Below are 19555 nucleotides of genomic sequence, written 5' to 3' on the forward strand. Positions count from 1 at the left end.
CGTGAGACGACGCTTCATCCAGTCCCAAACATGCTCAATGGGGGACAGATCCGGAGATCTTGCTGGCCAGGGTAGTTGACTTACACCTTCTAGAGCACGTTGGGTGGCACGGGATACGTGCGGACGTGCATTGTCCTGTTGGAACAGCAAGTTCCCTTGCCGGTCTAGGAATGGTAGAACGATGGGTTCGATGACGGTTTGGATGTACCGTGCACTATTCAGTGTCCCCTCGACGATCACCAGTGGTGTACGGCCAGTGTAGGAGATCGCTCCCCACACCATGATGCCGGGTGTTGGCCCTGTGTGCCTCGGTCGTATGCAGTCCTGATTGTGGCGCTCACCTGCACGGCGCCAAACACGCATACGACCATCATTGGCACCAAGGCAGAAGCGACTCTCATCGCTGAAGACGACACGTCTCCATTCGTCCCTCCATTCACGTCTGTCGCGACACCACTGGAGGCGGGCTGCACGATGTTGGGGCGTGAGCGGAAGACGGCCTATCGGTGTGCGGGACCGTAGCCCAGCTTCATGGAGACGGTTGCGAATGGTCCTCGCCGATACCCCAGGAGCAACAGTGTCCCTAATTTGCTGGGAATTGGCGGTGCGGTCCCCTACGGCACTGCGTAGGATCCTACGGTCTTGGCGTGCATCCGTGCGTCGCTGCGGTCCGGTCCCAGGTCGACGGGCACGTGCACCTTCCGCCGACCACTGGCGACAACATCGATGTACTGTGGAGACCTCACGCCCCACGTGTTGAGCAATTCGGCGGTACGTCCACCCGGCCTCCCGCATGCCCACTATACGCCCTCGCTCAAAGTCCGTCAACTGCACATACGGTTCACGTCCACGCTGTCGCGGCATGCTACCAGTGTTAAAGACTGCGATGGAGCTCCGTATGCCACGGCAAACTGGCTGACACTGACGGCGGCGGTGCACAAATGCTGCGCAGCTAGCGCCATTCGACGGCCAACACCGCGGTTCCTGGTGTGTCCGCTGTGCCGTGCGTGTGATCATTGCTTGTACAGCCCTCTCGCAGTGTCCGCAGCAAGTATGGTGGGTCTGACACACCGGTGTCAATGTGTTCTTTTTTCCATTTCCAGGAGTGTATTTTCTATTGCTGCTAAACTGTGAAGAGCCTTGGGAAAGACTGGATGCTCAAAAATCAAACCCATAATAATTTAGATTCCAAACCATCAAGCTTCAATCAAGACCTTTAGGTAATCAAGAAGGTCAATGATAAAGAAGCACCAAGTGAAGATGGTAATGTGGCAGAAATTCAGAAGACTGCTGGTTAGTTAGCTACAGATGGAATACACGGCATTATAGAAATGCCAAAAGATTAGAAATATGTGGTAATATACCCACTCCATAATAAAGGCAACCGAACGTATCCTAACAGCTACAGACGGGTCTCCTTACTTTCCATTGCTTATAATGTACCCTTCATTGTCCTGCTCAGAAGAGTTGAAGAACAGTTTGGTCACATCATTGGAGAATATCAAGATGGTTTCCGAAAAGGCAAGTCATGCGTGCAACTGATATTCAACCTGAACAGCATTCTGTGAACTACCCCAATAAAAAGCCAGAACATAGTGGACATGTTTGTCAACTTCAAAAAAGCATAGTACTGAACAACCAAACTTTATTTAGGGTTTTAGAGGAATTCGGAATTGATAGGAAAGCAAGAGGAATCGTAAAGCAAACCGTGACAAACACAATCTCTAAAGTTAGTTTTTTTGTGATATCTCTAAGCCCTTTCAAACGAAGACAGGTGTCAGTCACGGAGACTCGTTGGCCCGAATTCTCTTCAACATCATCCTGGAGAAAATAATGAGAACCTGCGAACAAGCTCTGAAGGCAGAGGAAATAAGTGTAATACATCTTGTGAAGGAAGCATACAACTTGGAAATCAGGCTTTTAAATTTTGGTTATGACCTTGCCCCTTTAGCAGTATACCAGAAGGATGGGTAAAGAATGCTGAATGTCTTACACGAAGTCACTGGAGAAACGGGTCTCAAAGGTCTCATACGGAAGACGGAATCTATGGAACACAGACACCAAAGGGAGAAATGCTTGGAGGGAAAACATGGAAAGATTATAACAACAGACAAATTCAAATATTTAGAAGAATGGACTGAACCGAATGGACTGGACGAAGCGACAGCCAAGAGAAGAGCCTAAAAATTGGACCTTCCTGAACAACAAACACTGAGCAGGTACAGTAAACGAGCGAGATTCTGCAAGGCCAAAACCAGGCAATGTATTTCCGTCGTGAAACCAGGACTTCACGCTTCAGAGATGTGTTATTGAAGGGAAAGAGCCAGCTGGAAGAACTTAAGGAAAAAGGAAGATTCCAGGATAGTTTGGGAGCCCAGAAGACTACTGATGGTTCTTGGAAGAATTGAAAAATGAGTTCCACAAGTACGCCGAAAAGATCACGTACAAATTGCGGAAAAGAATGAAATTTTATGGACACCTAGCAAGAATGAACGAAATCCAATTAAGCACAAATGTCTTCAATTACATCACATCATCAAAGCTCAATAGATAACTCAAAAGAAGAGCTGAACAATAAATTGGAATTGCACTAAAGATGATCCAAAACAGAGGATAATTCATAAGCAAGGTCAAGAGCACTAACTCATTTAAAAAGAAACTACTAACAAGGAGGTCAATACATTACATTTCTGAGGTGGAGAGAAAGAAAAGAAGAGAAAGAATGAAGAGGTTCCAAAAAAAGAGGAAAACAAAGGCAGAGAAGCCGTCTATAGTTGACCTAATTCGGAAGAAAGAAATTTCTTCTACAGCTGATCTATATATCGGCTGTATATTTTTCAGTCATCTTCCAAGTGAGCTGAAAAACTGGCACTTCAGCACTCGCTGCCTCCTCAGACTTCAAGAACAATATAATAATTTCAATCCCAAAGAAAGCAGATGTTGACAGATGTGAAAATTACCGAACTATCAGTTTAATAAGTCACAGCTGCCAAATACTAACGCAAATTTTTTACAGACGAATAGAAAAACTGGTAGAAGTCGACCTCGGGAAAGATCAGTTTGGATTCCGTAGAAGTGTTGGAACACGTGAGACAATACTGACGTTACGCCTTATCTTAGAAGAAAGATTAAGAAAAGGCAAACCTACGTTTCTAGCATTTGTCGACTTAGAGAAAGCTTTCGACAATGTTGACTGGAATACTCTCTTTTAAATACTAAAGGTGGCAGGGGTAAAATACAGGGAGCGAAAGGCTATTTACAATTTGTACAGAAACCAGATGGCAGTTATAAGAGTCGAGGGACATGAAAGGGAAGCAGTGGTTGAGAAGGGAGTGAGACAGGGTTGTAGCCCCTCCCCGATGTTATTCAATCTGTATATTGAGCAAGCAGTAAAGGAAACGAAAGAAAAATTCGGAGTAGGTATTAAAATCCATGGAGAAGAAATAAAAACTTTGAGGTTCGCTGATGACATTGTAATTCTGTCAGAGAGAGCAATGGACTTGGAAGAGCAGTTGAACGGAATGGACAGTGTCTTGAAGGGAGGATATAAGATGAACATCAACAAACCAAAAATAGGATAATGGAATGTAGTCGAATTAAGTCGTGTTATGGTGAGGGAATTAGATTAGGAACTGAGACAAAGTAGTAAAGAAGTTTTGCTATTTGGAGAGCAAAGTAACTGTCGATGGTGGAAGTAGAGAGGACATAAAATGTAGACTGGCAATGGCAAGGAAAGCGTTTCTGAAGAAGAGAAATTTGTTAACATCGAGTATAGTTTTAAGTGTCAGGAAGTCGTTTCTGAAAGTATTTGTATGGAGTGTAGCCATGTATGGAAGTGAAACATGGACGATAAATAGTTTGGACAAGAAGAGAATAGAAGCTTTCGAAATGTGGTGCTACAGAAGAATGCTGAAGATTAGATAACGTAACTAATGAGGAGGTATTGAATAGAATAGGGGAGAAGAGGAGTTTGTGGCACAACTTGACAAGAAAAATGGACTGGTTGGTAGGGCATGTTCTGAGGCATCAAGGGATCACAAATTTAGTACTGGAGGGCAGCGTGGAGGGTAAAAATCGTAGAGGGAGATCAAGAGATGAATACACTAAGGAGATTCAGAAGGATGTAGGCTGCAGTAGGTACGGGAAGATGAAGAAGCTTGCACAGAATAGAGCAACATGGAGAGCTGCATCAAACCAGTCTCAGGACTGAAGAACACAACAACAACAGCCTCCTTTTAAACTCGAGGACCCCGCCGATTCATATGCGATACAAAGGCGCTAGCGGCGTAGATCGGCGCCAAAGAAGTACAATGTGCATGAATAATATATCTGGCTGCGCAGTCGATCGTCGCTGGAATGCCGTTGTATCACTCTGAGCTGCTCTGCTGCGACATCTGTGTAAGTTTATATGGAAAGCGCCGGATTCCATGACATATCCAAGTTGAAGCCACTTTGTCTGGCCCGCCGGTGCGGCCGTGCGTTTCTAGGCGCTTCAGTCTAGAACCCCGTGACCGCTACGGTCGCAGGTTCGAATCCTGCCTCGGGCAAGGATGTGTGTGATGTCCTTAGGTTAGTTAGGTTTAAGTAGTTCTAAGTTCTAGGGAACTGATGACCTCAGTAGTTAAATCCCATACTGCTCAGAGCCATTTGAACCATTTTTTGTTTGCAAATATGTGATCCATTGGAGAAATATTTTTCCAAGAGACGTACTGCCCGTGTGTCTGAAAGATATTGCTTGTCATATTCTTTCACCTATGTGGTTCAAGCGATATGGTTCCTGCTCATGTTGCTCAGCTTTGGACTTGCAATCAGATGTTCTTTAAACGGTGTGTAGGAGGATTTCTCTTGTGAGGTCAAATAAATACGTTTGATTGTGAGTCACCTGCCGAGTCAGAGGAGGATATTCTGGTAAGAAATGTCGCAGATTGTGGCAGCATCCCAAATACATCGCGGGTGTGCGAGTGATTGCGAGAGAGCCTCATGCGACGTTCACATTCATAAAAGTAAGAACACAAAGAAGGTAATCTGCATGCCAACTCGTCACGCTGTCCAGCATAGCTATATACACCTATGGGTGCATACAGACAAAGCTGTTTTCCAAACCCAGAGCAATTCTCGTTTCACAAGCTATCAATGGCCCTTAGAAATGAAGGTTTCACCGACAAATGACAAGATTTATTTGAATAATGTGGCAGATAATGAGGTTTCGCGTATTAACCATATGGCATAATACTCTCTTCTATTTGTGCCATCATTTGCCGAAATGTCGTTTCTAAACCTCAAACTGTTTATGAGATAAGAGGAAGTTATGAAAATGAGATCTGAGGATGTTATGAATATTTATTTCTGGCTTTATCGCTGGTGCCTTCCATCGGATCTGAGTTTGTACATAAAGTCGATTTTCTCGAGACTGGAGCGAGATGAAATCTCCTCCAAAGCCTAAAGAAAAATTAAGTATGTTAGCTAAATTTTATACGCAGGAACCTATGATGTAATATGCATCAAACTCAAAATCATAGCAGCTCCTATTTTTCATTGCAAACATTTTCAATTTCGAGTAGTGTCTTAGTTAAAAGGGAAATATTACAATAACTATTACCATTAACGAAATGATGGGGACTTCATCACGAAGCTGACATTTGAAGCTTGTAATCTTCCCCCTCCATCCTTCTTCCATCTATTGCCCACATTAAACAATGCCCAGTCTAAGTAATTAATAAGCAAAGCCTTTTATAAAGATTTGAGAATAGCGAAGATTACAGTAAAGTTTCAAGTTTACTTAGCTTATCATGTTGAGATGGCTCCAGTTCTTCATATCTAATGGCCTGATTCTTGAAGCTGAAAATCTAACATCAGGTCCTCACGGAAGATTTGGACTAAATAAATTGGAAGATTGTTGTTGCAGAATTTTTTACGCAAATATATTTTCCACTGATTTTCTCTCATTTTAGTATATTATATAGTATTTTGATTTTTCACATTAACAAAGCCTAAATTACATTGTTCGCACCTATTATACGAAAATTCGTCCGATCGCATATCTCACACTCTGCGGAAATAACAATAAACCCAAGGGTTTGCAATTTTTCTTAAGAATTGAAGTCCAACTAGTTTTCGTTACATTATTATGGTTCAAACGGCTCTGAGCACTTCGGGACTTAACTTCTGAGGTCATCAGTCCCCTAGAACTTAGAACTGCGTAAACCTAACTAACCTAAGGACATCAGACACATCCATGCCCGAGGCAGGATTCGAACCTGCGACTGTAGCGGTGGCGCAGATCCAGACTGTAGCGCCTACAACCGCTCGGCCGCCCGGGCGGCTACATTATTAATTTACATTATTATTTCATAAATGAATCCAGAAATAAATGTAGTAAACAATACGGGATTGCGTAATTAATAATATAAATTTTAAGTGTGCAAATAATTTGTAATTTCCAATGTTTCTTAAACAATAATTTTAACTGTACATTCAGAGCTAGTACTTATCGATTATAACATCGAAACTAAAATATCTTATAAAGTAATTACTTTTTGTAAATTTTAGTTCGAAATGTAACATTCAGTGTAAAAAATTTTGTGAAAGTTTTCAGAAAAACAACTGAGATAATATTGACCTGTACAAAATTCGAAAAATAATTCTGGTATTGAGGAAAAGTAATGATAGAGGAGGTTGTGCCATTACAAGCTATAAGAAACATAACAAACAATTTTTTCACTAAAGTTTCTTTAACGTCGTTTGGGTAAGACTGCGTGACCCGCGCCTCAATTCTGTTAGTGCAGCGCTTCGCCAACCGGCGTCGCCGAAAGCTGGCAAAGAATGTCTCGCACATTCCGGCTTGCATGAAGGTGCGCGTCCGCACCTTTCGGCGTCGGAACGCGGATGCCATGGCGTGCTGCCTCATTAGGCTAGACAGGGATATTTTTCGCGCTGGTTTGAAGCGGACTCGCGCTGCCCTCCGCAGTGCAGGTAACCCGCTTCCCTTACCTAATCTCAGCTCTGTAGCTTACGGCTCAGCAGCCGTATCTCCAATAGATACATTTATTCTTCTCGATCGTCCTTTAAAATTCGTATTATTTCCACGGTGGGACCCTGTGTAAGCAATTAGGAAATGTATGAAATCGGAAGTGTTGTTTGTCATGCTGGACTTCGAAGCCAGCGAAACAGCTCTGTGTAACTCCTCCACCTTTCATCTATTTGAAAGCCTGGGGTCTGTCTATACACTTTTAACGCCGTCACTCACCCGTTCCGCTCCCTCCACTCGCCCCCTCCCCCGTAAACACACACACACACACACACACACACACACACATACAGTTTCCTCCACAACCAAAACGACGATTGTTTGTTGCCACAGATTCCGTCCTAACAATCGATTCTTCGATTCTTTCTTTTGGTCAATTCTGCTCAACAAATTCATTTTCTTCCCGATTTGTTTCAGTATCGTTTGATTAGTCACCTGATATATTCATGTAAGCTTCACCACTCTTCTGTACCACCACACTTGTCTTGTTATCTGTACTGCTTATAATCCAATTTTCACTTCCATGTAAACCTGCCTTCTGAACACTGAAACTTATATTTCACATTAACATGTACTAAACATTACGACCACTGCTCACAGCTCGACTGAATGTTGCTTGGTGGCTTTGAGGGCACATAATGCGGTAGGGAAAGCGGAGACAAATAGGGAATCATTCTAATGCTGATACAAGCAAAAAATAGCAATATTACAGTGACATGCGCGAATTTGACAATGGGTAAAATGACATAGCCCTCGCCTGCGTACAAGCGTGTCGAAAGGGTGAAGCTGGGTTGCTGTTGGCGTATTTCTGCCGCGAGCATCTACGGCGGGAAATTGTCGAGTGAAACAGAAGTGATATCTGGTCTTCGCCGAGGATGTGTTATAAGCCCTCTGCTATTCCTAATCTACATAAACAATTTAGGGGACAATCTGAGCAGCCATCTTAGTTTGTATGCAAATCATGCTGCGATGTGGCGCCCGGTAAACTCATCCGTAGATCGAAACGAAGTGCAAAATATTACGGACAAGATATCTGTATGGTGTGAAATGTGGTAACTGAGTACATGAGTACTTGATAATACCGGTATATTTCGCTTACACGATCAATCACACAAATTTAAAGCTTGTAGATACAGTTAAATATCTAGTGATTACGATTAAGAACTATTTAACATCAGACGACCAGATGTAAAATTTTATGGAGAAAGCGAACCAAAGACTGCCTTTTATTGGCAGAACAGTTAGAAGACGTATCAGATCTACTAAAGATACTGTCTACAAGTGCTTTCTCGTCCTCATCTGGAATATTGCTGAGCGTTATGGATTCCGTACCAGATAAGGTTGACGGAGGACATCGACAAAGTTCTAGGAACTGTAGCTCGTTTTGATTATCGATGAGTAGGCAAGAGAGTGTCACAAATATGAAACGTAAGTTTGGGTGGCAATCATTAATACAAACACGAGAGCTGTTCACAAAATTTCAGTCACTAACTTCCTCCTCTGAATGAGAAAATAGCTTGTTGACATAAAGCGAAATGCTGCTGGTAAACCCTTCGGGGTATAAGGTCATGGTCCACCAAACACTTCTGTTCCTAACTTTTCGTCCAGAACTGCGCTGTACATCTTCAGAGGCGTTGCTCCTCCATCGAATCTTGTCGACTGACGTTACGGATGTCCGAGAGCGACATATATACTTTAGAAAAAAGGGCGTTACCAGAGTTACATGTGTTAAGAAGAGATGGTCCTTGTCAAAGGTAAAATTTAACTACCGATAGTTGTCTTGTCAAAGATAAAAAACTGTTTAGAGTTTCTGCAGATCTGTTATCCATATGATGCTAAATTTAATCGCCTCTCCTTTCCTACTAAAACTATCTCTAAGTTTATATATTTCAATGGCTTCTCTATATTGCCGTGGATAATAGTTCATCGTAGATTTCAGAAAACTTCTCTTCGTGACTTCCTGGCTGAAGAGCATGCTCTGCTACAGCCGATCTGTCACTTTTTCCTGGTCGTCAAACACTTTTGTGTTCCTTTAAATTTGTATTCATAATTCTTTTGTCTTTCCAATATGAACTACACCACACATACACGGAATTTTACATACGCCACGTGGTGACAGCGGAGGTCGTTTATCCTTCACAGATTGAAATGCTTGATCTATTTTCCTTGTTGATGTAAAAACTGGTCCGATGTCAAATTCCTGTAAGCTCTTTCCAATCTTTCAATAAAATCCTGAGTACACGGCTAAGTCTTTGCCTACCACGGAAAATAGACAAATCGACTGAAGCAGAGTATGTTATTAAGTGAGGAGGCCGCGAAGTGAAGTTTTTCTGGAACAAAAATTTTATCTGCGACGACGAACTATTATCCACGGCTGTGTAGAGAAGCCACTGGGATATATAAACATAGGGATACTCTTAATGGGGAAGAAGATACCATGAAACTTAGTGACATATTGACAGTTCAAATGGTTCAAATGGCTCTGAGCACTATGGGACTTAACATCTTAGGTCATCAGTCCCCTAGAACTTAGAACTACTTGAAACTAACTAACCTAAGGACATCACACACATCCATGCCCGAGGTAGGATTCGAACCTGCGACCGTAGCAGTCCCGCGGTTCCGGACTGCAGCGCCTAGAACCGCACGGCCACCTCGGCCGGCACATATTGACAGTGTCTCTGCAGAATCGCTTAATAGCTTTTTATCCTTGAAAAGACGAAAATCAATAGTTAAGTTTTACCTTATGCTTATACGTGTAACTCTGCCCGCGCCTCTTTCCTGCAGTATATATGTCGCTCTCAGATGTACGACCCGTCAGTCGGCAAGACTCAATGGGGGAGCAACGCCTCTGAAGATGTACAGCGCGGTTCTTGACGAAACGTTATGAACAAAAGAGTTCCGTGGGCCACGATCTTATTCACCGAAAGGCGTACCAGCACCAATGTTTTTCGGCCGTGAAAGCCTTCATTCTATTATCATAAGGAGAAATTACTGTCGTATTAAAACAAGAGAAGTCAGAGCTCGCACAGAAAAATTTAGGTGTTCATTTCTCACTGCGCTATTCGAGATTGGAAAGGTCGATAAATTGCCTGAAAGTGGTTTTGTGGACCCTCTGAGAAGGACTTAAGTTTCCGTTGCAGAGTAGTCACGTAGATGTAGAGCGACATGCACGATGCAACAGTTTTTCACACATCTCCTGATCCATATGCCGTGCAATGATATAATTTTGCAAGTATAGTCAGTGCTATACGTTAACAATGCCATAATAGTCCTAAATACAATTAGTAGTAAAGAAGTAATAAATGAAAAAGTCATCCCTTTACGACAGTGTTACTGCATCAACAGAAAATATAGTAAGTGGTAAACTTTTTTTCCTTTCATCACATTGTGGGGGATTAAACCAGAATAATTTTCGTAAAACTTTTAAATTAAGTGTAAAGTTCGTTGCAAGTCACTAAGTGCTCCCGTTTTCGAATACTAGATGAATAAATAATGGTATTAACGCGTCGTGATCTACACCTCTTTCCCACCACCACCCTTACCCCTTTGACAGGTTGTTCTTACCTCCACAGCGATTCTTTCCGGATAGTAAGTGATATGTGTTCCAAGTTTTGTAGAAATCTTTCCAGCGGTTTCGGAAAAGATGTGGAACAATCATACATAAACACTGTATATACATTTTAATATGTATGACTGTCTTTGTTCCCGTGATGTGCTTCTGATGAAATATAGCCTATACGGCACCTGTAGTTACGCTGAAGTTACCGGTAAAAACCTCCCAGCGATCCGTCTTATAGTTTTGGAGATTAGCGCGTCCAGACAGATGGACAAGAAAATTTTGTTAAAACTTTAAACCACCTTATCTCTTTCTTTCGTTATACGATTTTGACGAACTGAAGCCTATACGGTGCTCAAAACTAAGCTCGAGTTCATAGAATGAAGGTTTTGACGACCGGATGACATAGCTGCTGGTAAACCTTTCGGGATATGAGGTCGTGGTCCAAGAAACTCTTCCGTTCCTGACGTGTTATTTCGACCACGCCCCTTTTCTGCAGTATATACAGAGTGTTTCAAAAATGACCGGTATATTTGAAACGGCAATAAAAACTAAACGAGCAGCGATAGAAATACACCGTTTGTTGCAATATGCTTGGGACAACAGTACATTTTCAGGCAGACAAACTTTCCAAATTACAGTAGTTACAATTTTCAACAACAGATGGCGCTGCAAGTGATGTGAAAGATATAGAAGACAACGCAGTCTCTGGGTGCGCCATTCTGTACGTCGTCTTTCTGCTGTAAGCGTGTGCTGTTCACAACGTGCAAGTGTGCTGTAGACAACATGGTTTATTCCTTAGAACAGAGGATTTTTCTGGTGTTGGAATTCCACCGCCTAGAACACAGTGTTGTTGCAACAAGACGAAGTTTTCAACGGAGGTTTAATGTAACCAAAGGACCGAAAAGCGATACAATAAAGGATCTGCTTGAAAAATTTCAACGGACTGGGAACGTGACGGATGAACGTGCTGGAAAGGTAGGGCGACCACGTACGGCAACCACAGAGGGCAATGCGCAGCTAGTGCAGCAGGTGATCCGACAGCGGCCTCGGGTTTCCGTTCGCCGTGTTGCAGCTGCGATCCAAATGACGCCAACGTCCACGTATCGTCTCATGCGCCAGAGTTTACACCTCTATCCATACAAAATTCAAACGCAGTAACCCCTCAGTGCCGCTACCATTGCTGCACGAGAGACATTCGCTAACTATATAGTGCACAGGATTGATGACGGCGATATGCATGTGGGCAGCATTTGGTTTACTGACGAAGCTTATTTTTCCCTGGACGGCTTCGTCAATAAACAGAACTGGCGCATATGGGGGAACCGAAAAGCCCCATGTTGCAGTCCCATCGTCCCTGCATCCTCAAAAAGTACTGGTCTGGGCCGCCATTTCTTGCAAAGGAATCATTGGCCCATTTTTCAGATCCGAAACGATTACTGCATCACGCTATCTGGACATTCTTCATGAATTTGTGGCGGTACAAACTGCCTTAGACGACTCTGCGAACACCTCGTGGTTTATGCAAGATGGTGCCCGGCCACATCGCATGGCCGACGTCTTTAATTTCCTGAATGAATATTTCGATGATCGTGTCATCGCTTTGGGCTATCCGAAACATACAGGAGGCGGCGTGGATTGGCCTCCCTATTCGCCAGACATGAACCCCTGTGACTTCTTTCTGTGGGGACACTTGAAAGACCAGGTGTACCGCCAGAATCCAGAAACAATTGAACAGCTGAAGCAGTACATCTCATCTGCATGTGAAGCCATTCCGCCAGACACGTTGTCAAAGGTTTCGGGTAATTTCATTCAGAGACTACGCCATATTATTGCTACGCATGGTGGAAAATATCGTACTATAGAGTTTCCCAGACCGCAGCGCCATCTGTTGTTGAAAATTGTAACTACTGTAATTTCGAAAGTTTGTCTCCCTGAAAATGTACTGTTGTCCCAAGCATATTGCAACAAACGGTGTATTTCTATCGCTGCTCGTTTAGTTTTTATTGCCGTTTCAAATATACCAGTCATTTTTGAAACACCCTGTATGTCGCTCTCGGACGTCCGACCAATAAGTCGGCAAGACTCAGCGGAGGAGCGCCTCTGAAGATGCCCAGCGCAGTCCTGGACGAAACGTCAGGAACGGAAGAGTTTCTTGGACCACGACCTCATATCCCGAAAGGTTTACCAGCAGCTAAGCTCAAGTTCCCAGTGAAAACCCCATGAAAATTCGTCCAGTAGCTTATGTGAGTGGCGTGTTCGCAGACAGACAAACACGGGAGTTTTACAGATTTATTATTAGTGCACAGATTACTGTGTAGCCTTTACTTACAATTTTTAACACCTATCAGTAGGAATTGTTTTCCATACTTCCCCCACTAATAATACAGTATACAGCAGTACGTGTCATTCCTTCAGAAAAATTTTCATGCTGCTGCTAGCCATCACATTACATCCTCTCTACTTCTACCACATCTACCATAGACAGTAATTTACCTGCCGAAACAGAACACCAGAGCCACTACTCTTAGTATATTACTTTCTAATATCATTCCCTTCGCATCAGCTGATGGAATTTGACTACATCTGACTACGCCCACTCTGCTGTTGTTGACGCTCATCTTACCATCCGTTTCCAAGTCACTAAACACGTCGTTCAACTGATATTCGCAGTGTTTTCAGGCCTCTGTCAAAATTCAAAATTATAATTTCGTTTTTATTCTTTGAACTTCAATTCCTTTTCCAAATTTCCCATAGTTTTCTTCACTCAAAGTAAATATTGAGTAGTATGGTATAATTATTACAATTCTGTCTCACTGTGCAGCTGATCCCGGCGGAGGTTTGAGTCCTCCCTCGGGCATGGGTGTGTGTGTACTTAGGATACTTTAGGTTAAGTAGTATGTAAGCTTAGGGACTGATGACCTGAGCAGTTAAGTCCCATAATATTTCACACACATTTGAACATTTTCTGTCTCACACCTTTCTCAACTACTGTTCTTCGACTCGTAGAACTACAGTTTGCTTACTTCAGGAGCATCTGTCCAGATGAGAGTTTACATAGGCTCAAGGGCCTCTGAAGCTTTTACCTTCCTTTTTATCTACTGTTATTAACATTTAATAAGGTGCCGAAAATCTGCTCCTAGTGGAGGCAATCATTAGCCTCATGACAAATACTGCTTTCCATACCACAATAAGGCGTAACTGATGGAACTATTTTTGCAGCCAAGATGCTCTCCTCATTCGCAGGGGCGTGCTCGCAATGAAACTACGTAGAACCGCCCTCTCTATATTGTATCGCTGCGTCTGGCAGATTCAGAAAAAGATACCGGAACGCTTAACCTCCAAAACTGATCCTTCGTTCGCATATTGAACAGTGAAAGGCGTTCAGTGTACCCAAGTATGAACGTCTCTAAATGACTCACAAAAATCATTCTCGTCACGAGGATACTAATCTAAATTTAAAACAGCCTTCATACTTTAAATCATTTACTTTTGATTTAAACTTATTGAAAGAGTGATTTAAAACATTTCGACTAGGTCACAGTTTGCAACACCTAAAGGCAAGGAGACACGACTGGACCTCTGCTGGTCTTGTTGCGACATCCAGTTCTTCTGTGGGACAACGGGTCACTGTTAGCATCACAGCTCGTGCCTCTCAATGCCCTCTCGGTGACGTGTGCCTCCCTTGTGTGACTTCAGCCTACAGCCATAGCTGTGTTCTTCGCTACAAATTATCATCACAGCACCTGCTGCTGGCATTGTTCCACAAATAGCTGGTGCTCTAAAAACGAAGCTACCAACAACTGAGCAACGCCAGACTAGCTGGTGGGATCAGCTGATCCACCGCTAGGAAACGTGACGTAAAGATCTCAGGGCCTCTTCTGGGAGAGTCACACTGCGTCATTTCATTTCCAAGCATGTTTGGAGAGGCTTTATTCATAGCAAATTATACAATACAGAATATATGTCAGGAAAGGGTTTTTCAAACATAAAGTGTTTCGCGAGGGGCGCAGTGTTTCGTTATTGAGATTCTGGTGGGTCGCATCAGAAATGTGTGTTGAAGTCCATTCAGTGATAGGTTCCCATTCTGCCGGTATAAATTTTAAGTGAACACTGCCCTTTTCTATGGCAAATCGAGTTCGCGTTGTCGATGTACGGTGAAGTTGTCTTTTGTTCTTATCGCTGTCGTAAGGCTCAGAGACCGTACATTGTCCCAAAATGTTCTATGTCCAGATTGCACTAATCCACTTATCTCGATTGAGCTAGATTTCTACCAAGTAGAGAATCACTCTAAGTCCACTCATACAGGGTTATTACAAATGATTGAATCGATTTCACAGCTCTACAATAACTTTATTATTTGAGATATTTTCACAATGCTTTGCACACACATACAAAAACTCAAAAAGTTTTTTTAGGCATTCACAAATGTTCGATATGTGCCCCTTCAGTGATTCGGCAGACATCAAGCCGATAATCAAGTTCCTCCCACACTCGGCGCAGCATGTCCCCATCAATGAGTTCGAAAGCATCGTTGATGCAAGCTCGCAGTTGTGGCACGTTTCTTGGTAGAGGAGGTTTAAACACTGAATCTTTCACAGAAAGAAATCACATGGGGTTAAGTCAGGAGAGCGTGGACGCCATGACATGAATTGCTGATCATGATCTCCACCACGACCGATCCATCGGTTTTCCAGTCTCCTGTTTAAGAAATGTCGAACATCATGATGGAAGTGCGGTGGAGCACCATCCTGTTGAAAGATGAAGTCGGCGCTGTCGGTCTCCAGTTGTGGCATGAGCCAATTTTCCAGCATGTCCAGATACACGTGGCTTGTAACGCTTTTTTCGCATAAGAAAAAGGGGCCGTAAACTTTAAACCGTGAGATTGCACAAAACACGTTAACTTTTGGTGAATTGTGAATTTGCTGCACGAATGCGTGAGGATTCTCTACCGCCCAGATTCGCACATTGTGTCTGTTCACTTCACCATTAAGAAAAAATGTTGCTTCATCACTGAAGACAAGTTTCGCACTGAACGCATCCTCTTCCATGAGCTGTTGCAACCGCGCCGAAAATTCAAAGCGTTTGACTTTGTCATCGGGTGTCAGGGCTTGTAGCAATTGTAAACGGTAAGGCTTCTGCTTTAGCCTTTTCCGTAAGATTTTCCAAACCGTCGGCTGTGGTACGTTTAGCTCCCTGCTTGCTTTATTCGTCGACTTCCGCAGGCTACGCGTGAAACTTGCCCGCACGCGTTCAACCGTTTCTTCGGTCACTGCAGGCCGACCCGTTGATTTCCCCTTACAGAGGCATCCAGAAGCTTTAAACTGCGCTTACGATCGCCGAATGGAGTTAGCAGTTGGTGGATCTTTGTTGAACTTCGTCCTGAAGTGTCGTTGCACTGTTATGACTGACTGATGTGAGTGCATTTGAAGCACGACGTACGCTTTCTCGGCTCCTGTCGCCATTTTGTCTCACTGCGCTCTCGAGCGCTCTGGCGGCAGAAACCTGAAGTGCTGCTTCAGCCGAACAAAACTTTATGAGTTTTTCTACGTATCTGTAGTGTGTCGTGACCATATGTCAATGAATGGAGCTACAGTGAATTTATGAAATCGCTTCAATCATTTGTAATAACCCTATACATGAAAAGCACAAGTTCCACCGAACCACAGAGACGAAACAATTCCTGTGTTTTGGAACTGACGATCTGAAAAACTTTTAAGTCTGTGAGAACATGTGGCCATCTAACCAGCCAGAGAAGCACACTAAAGATGGCTGCCGTCCCTCTGACACAGTAATTTCCGAGAATCTACATTCATTAAGAGGGTCAGAGATATCACCAGTCTGGGTCACAATTTTGATACAGGAATGCGACGTTAAAGCTTGATGTGTCCACAGCGCCGCGCTGGAAGGCTGTGTAAAGTGATACGTTACAATAAAGTTATAGGTTAAGTAACAGGCCGACAGTCTTTCTTGGAATGTTTACAAACCTCAAGTGAAGACACCAGTACTCAGCTTTTTATTGACTGTACCTCGAATAATGAATATATATGTCCGAATGGCAGTATCAGTTTTGCAGGAATTGGCCTCCTTTTTCTGTTGCTGCTATCTAGAATTACGGGCATTTAATCGAATTCCAATTACATGGTGAAATTCTCACTAAATTAATTAAATATAATAATTAAACATGAAAATATAACAAGTGTCCTTTATCAAGTGTGACTAAGTTTACCATAACTTACTGCTATGCTGTTGATGTAGCTGCCTTAGGCAATTAATTGTAATCACTTTAACTGAACACCTGGTACAATCACCTCTCTATGGCTAATTAACTCTGTAAATAAACATGGATGTAGCTCACACGATGCACCACGACGAGTGATTTCATACGGTAGAGCAATCTCTTTTGTGGTTAAACTATTACAATTGTTATTAGAGATAGTGTGAAAGTTAGTTAAAAATACCTTGTTGGCTAATTACATACTCATCAAAAAAGTTTTGCATACCCCGGTTCGCAGAACTCCTGAAGATAGCCGTTGACTGTGGATAAGGTATTACAGACAAAGTCCGTTTGCGTGTTCAGAGACGTCACTAAACCCGCCCAAGGATGTAAACAACCGTGCATGAGCAGCGCCTATTAGACGGAGGGGGTCCATCAGCTTATCACTCCCAGTCGTTCCACCAGGAACGAGGTACTCGGCTCGTGTTGTCTGTAGTTGAACCATGCCTAGACGTTCAATACCGCGGTTCGATAGCGTCCGCATTGTTACTTTGTGCCTGGAAGGGCTCTGAACAGGGGAAGTGTCTAGGCGTCTCGGAGTGAACCAAAGCGATGTTGTTTAGACATTAAGGAGATACGGAGAGACAGGAACTGTCGATGGCATGCCTCGCTCAGGCCGCCCAAGGACTATTACTGCAGTGGATGACCGCTGCCTACGGATTATGGCTCGGAGGAACTCTGACAGCCACGCCACCATATTGAATAATGCTTTTCGTGCAGCCACAGGACGTCGTGTTACGACTCAAACTGTGCGCAATAGGCTGCATGATGCGCAACTTCACTCCCGACGTCCATGGCGAGGAACATATTTGCAACCACGACACCATGTACAGATGGGCCCAACAACTTGCCGAATTGACCGCTCAGTATTGGCTTCACGTTCTCTTCGTCGATGAGTGTGGCATATGCTTTGAACCAGACAATCGCCGGAGACATGTTTGGAGCCAACGCGGTCAGGCTGAACGCCTTAGACACACTGTCCAGCGAGTGCAGCAATGTGGAGGTTCCCTGCTGTTTTGAGGTGGCATTATATGGGGCCACGTACGCCGCTGGTGGTCATGGAAGTCGCCGTAACGGCTGTACGATACGTGAATGCCATCTTCCGACCGATAGTGCAACCATATCGGGAGCATATTGGCGAGGCATTCTTCTTCATTGTCGAAAATTCGCTGCCCCACCATGCACGTCTTGTGAATGACTTCCTTCAGGATAACGACGTCGCTCGCCTAGAGTGGCCACCATGTTCTGGAGACAAGAACCCTATCGAACATGCCAGGGATAGATTGGAAAGGGCTGTTTATGGACGACGTGAGCCACCAACCTCTCTGAGGGATCTACGCCGAATCGCCGTTGAGGAGTGGGATAATCTGGACGAACTGCGCCTTGATGAACTTTTGGATTGTATGCCACGACGAATATAGGCATGCATCAATGCAAGAGGACGTGCTTCTGAGTATTAGAGGCATTGGTGTGTACAGCAATCTGGACCAACACCTCTGAAGGTCTCACTGTATGGTGGTATAACAAGCAATGTGTGGTTTTCATGAGCAATAAAAAGAGCGGTAATGATGTTTATGTTGACCTCTATTCCAATTTTCTGTAGAGGTTCCGGAACTCTCGGAACCTAGGTGATGCAAAAACTATTTTTGATGTGTTTATATATCATGCGTATTATAGACCTATATACACTGTGAAACAAAAGAAAATTCATCACAAAGCAGTTACGCAAATTGATATTCACACAGGTATCGACGGAAAGTGCAGAACTGTAAACTTTGGCCGCCAATAGATGTGTGCGTGACGCTGCAGAGCAGTTTCACTGCGCAGCTAGCAAGTATAATAAGCAGCGGAAATGTCGATATCAGAGCATAAACTGTTTACGAATTTTATTGCGTGTGCTGAGTTGGACAGCAACAATGCCTCGCACACAGGAGCGTGAACAATATATGCTCACGTCAGCATGTGAGGAAGTATGTGTAGTTGGGTACAGAGAAGGCGGTTGGAGTAATCTGCGTTTCACTCGATACTTGAATAACAGCGACGACACTGTTCGTCGATGTTGACACGAAAATGGTGAAACATGGGCGCACACAGCTTCAAGAAGGAAGTGGTCGACTCAGAGAGACGACAGAACGTGGAGCGAGCAACCGTCAGAGAGGCACTCACAGAGCCACATACATCATTATCATCGATTCGCAACTAATGCTTCAGTGACGACAAGGACCATTAATATCTGACTCAGAGGAAGGGGAATGAGCTCACAGCACACCTTGCGCCGACTACCATTGACCTCTGTATGCCAACAATTCGTTTGCAGTGGTGTCTGGCACATTGAGCTTGGAATCTCAGTGACTGGTGTAGAAATGCCTTCATTGATGGGTCCCGCTTGGATATTGAGCCCCGATGATCAGCGAAGACGTCTCTGGCGACGCCCCAGGTAGCAGTGGGATACCTACCTGACTGCAGCACGTCATAAAGGCCCGACAACCAGGAGCGATGGTCTGGGGGTACCATTTCTTTTTATAGTAGGACCGCTTTGTTTACAATCTGCGGCACGCATACAGCGATACTCTATGCCCTGTTTTATTGCCGCCCTGCATGGAAAGCCCTCCTGAGATTACATTCCAGCAATATAATGCCCCGTTGCACACGGCGAGAGTCTGTATTGCTTGTCTTCGTGCTTACCAAACCC

The sequence above is a fragment of the Schistocerca cancellata genome, chromosome 8 (assembly GCF_023864275.1).
Source record: "Schistocerca cancellata isolate TAMUIC-IGC-003103 chromosome 8, iqSchCanc2.1, whole genome shotgun sequence".
Classification (NCBI taxonomy): Eukaryota; Metazoa; Arthropoda; class Insecta; order Orthoptera; family Acrididae; genus Schistocerca; species Schistocerca cancellata.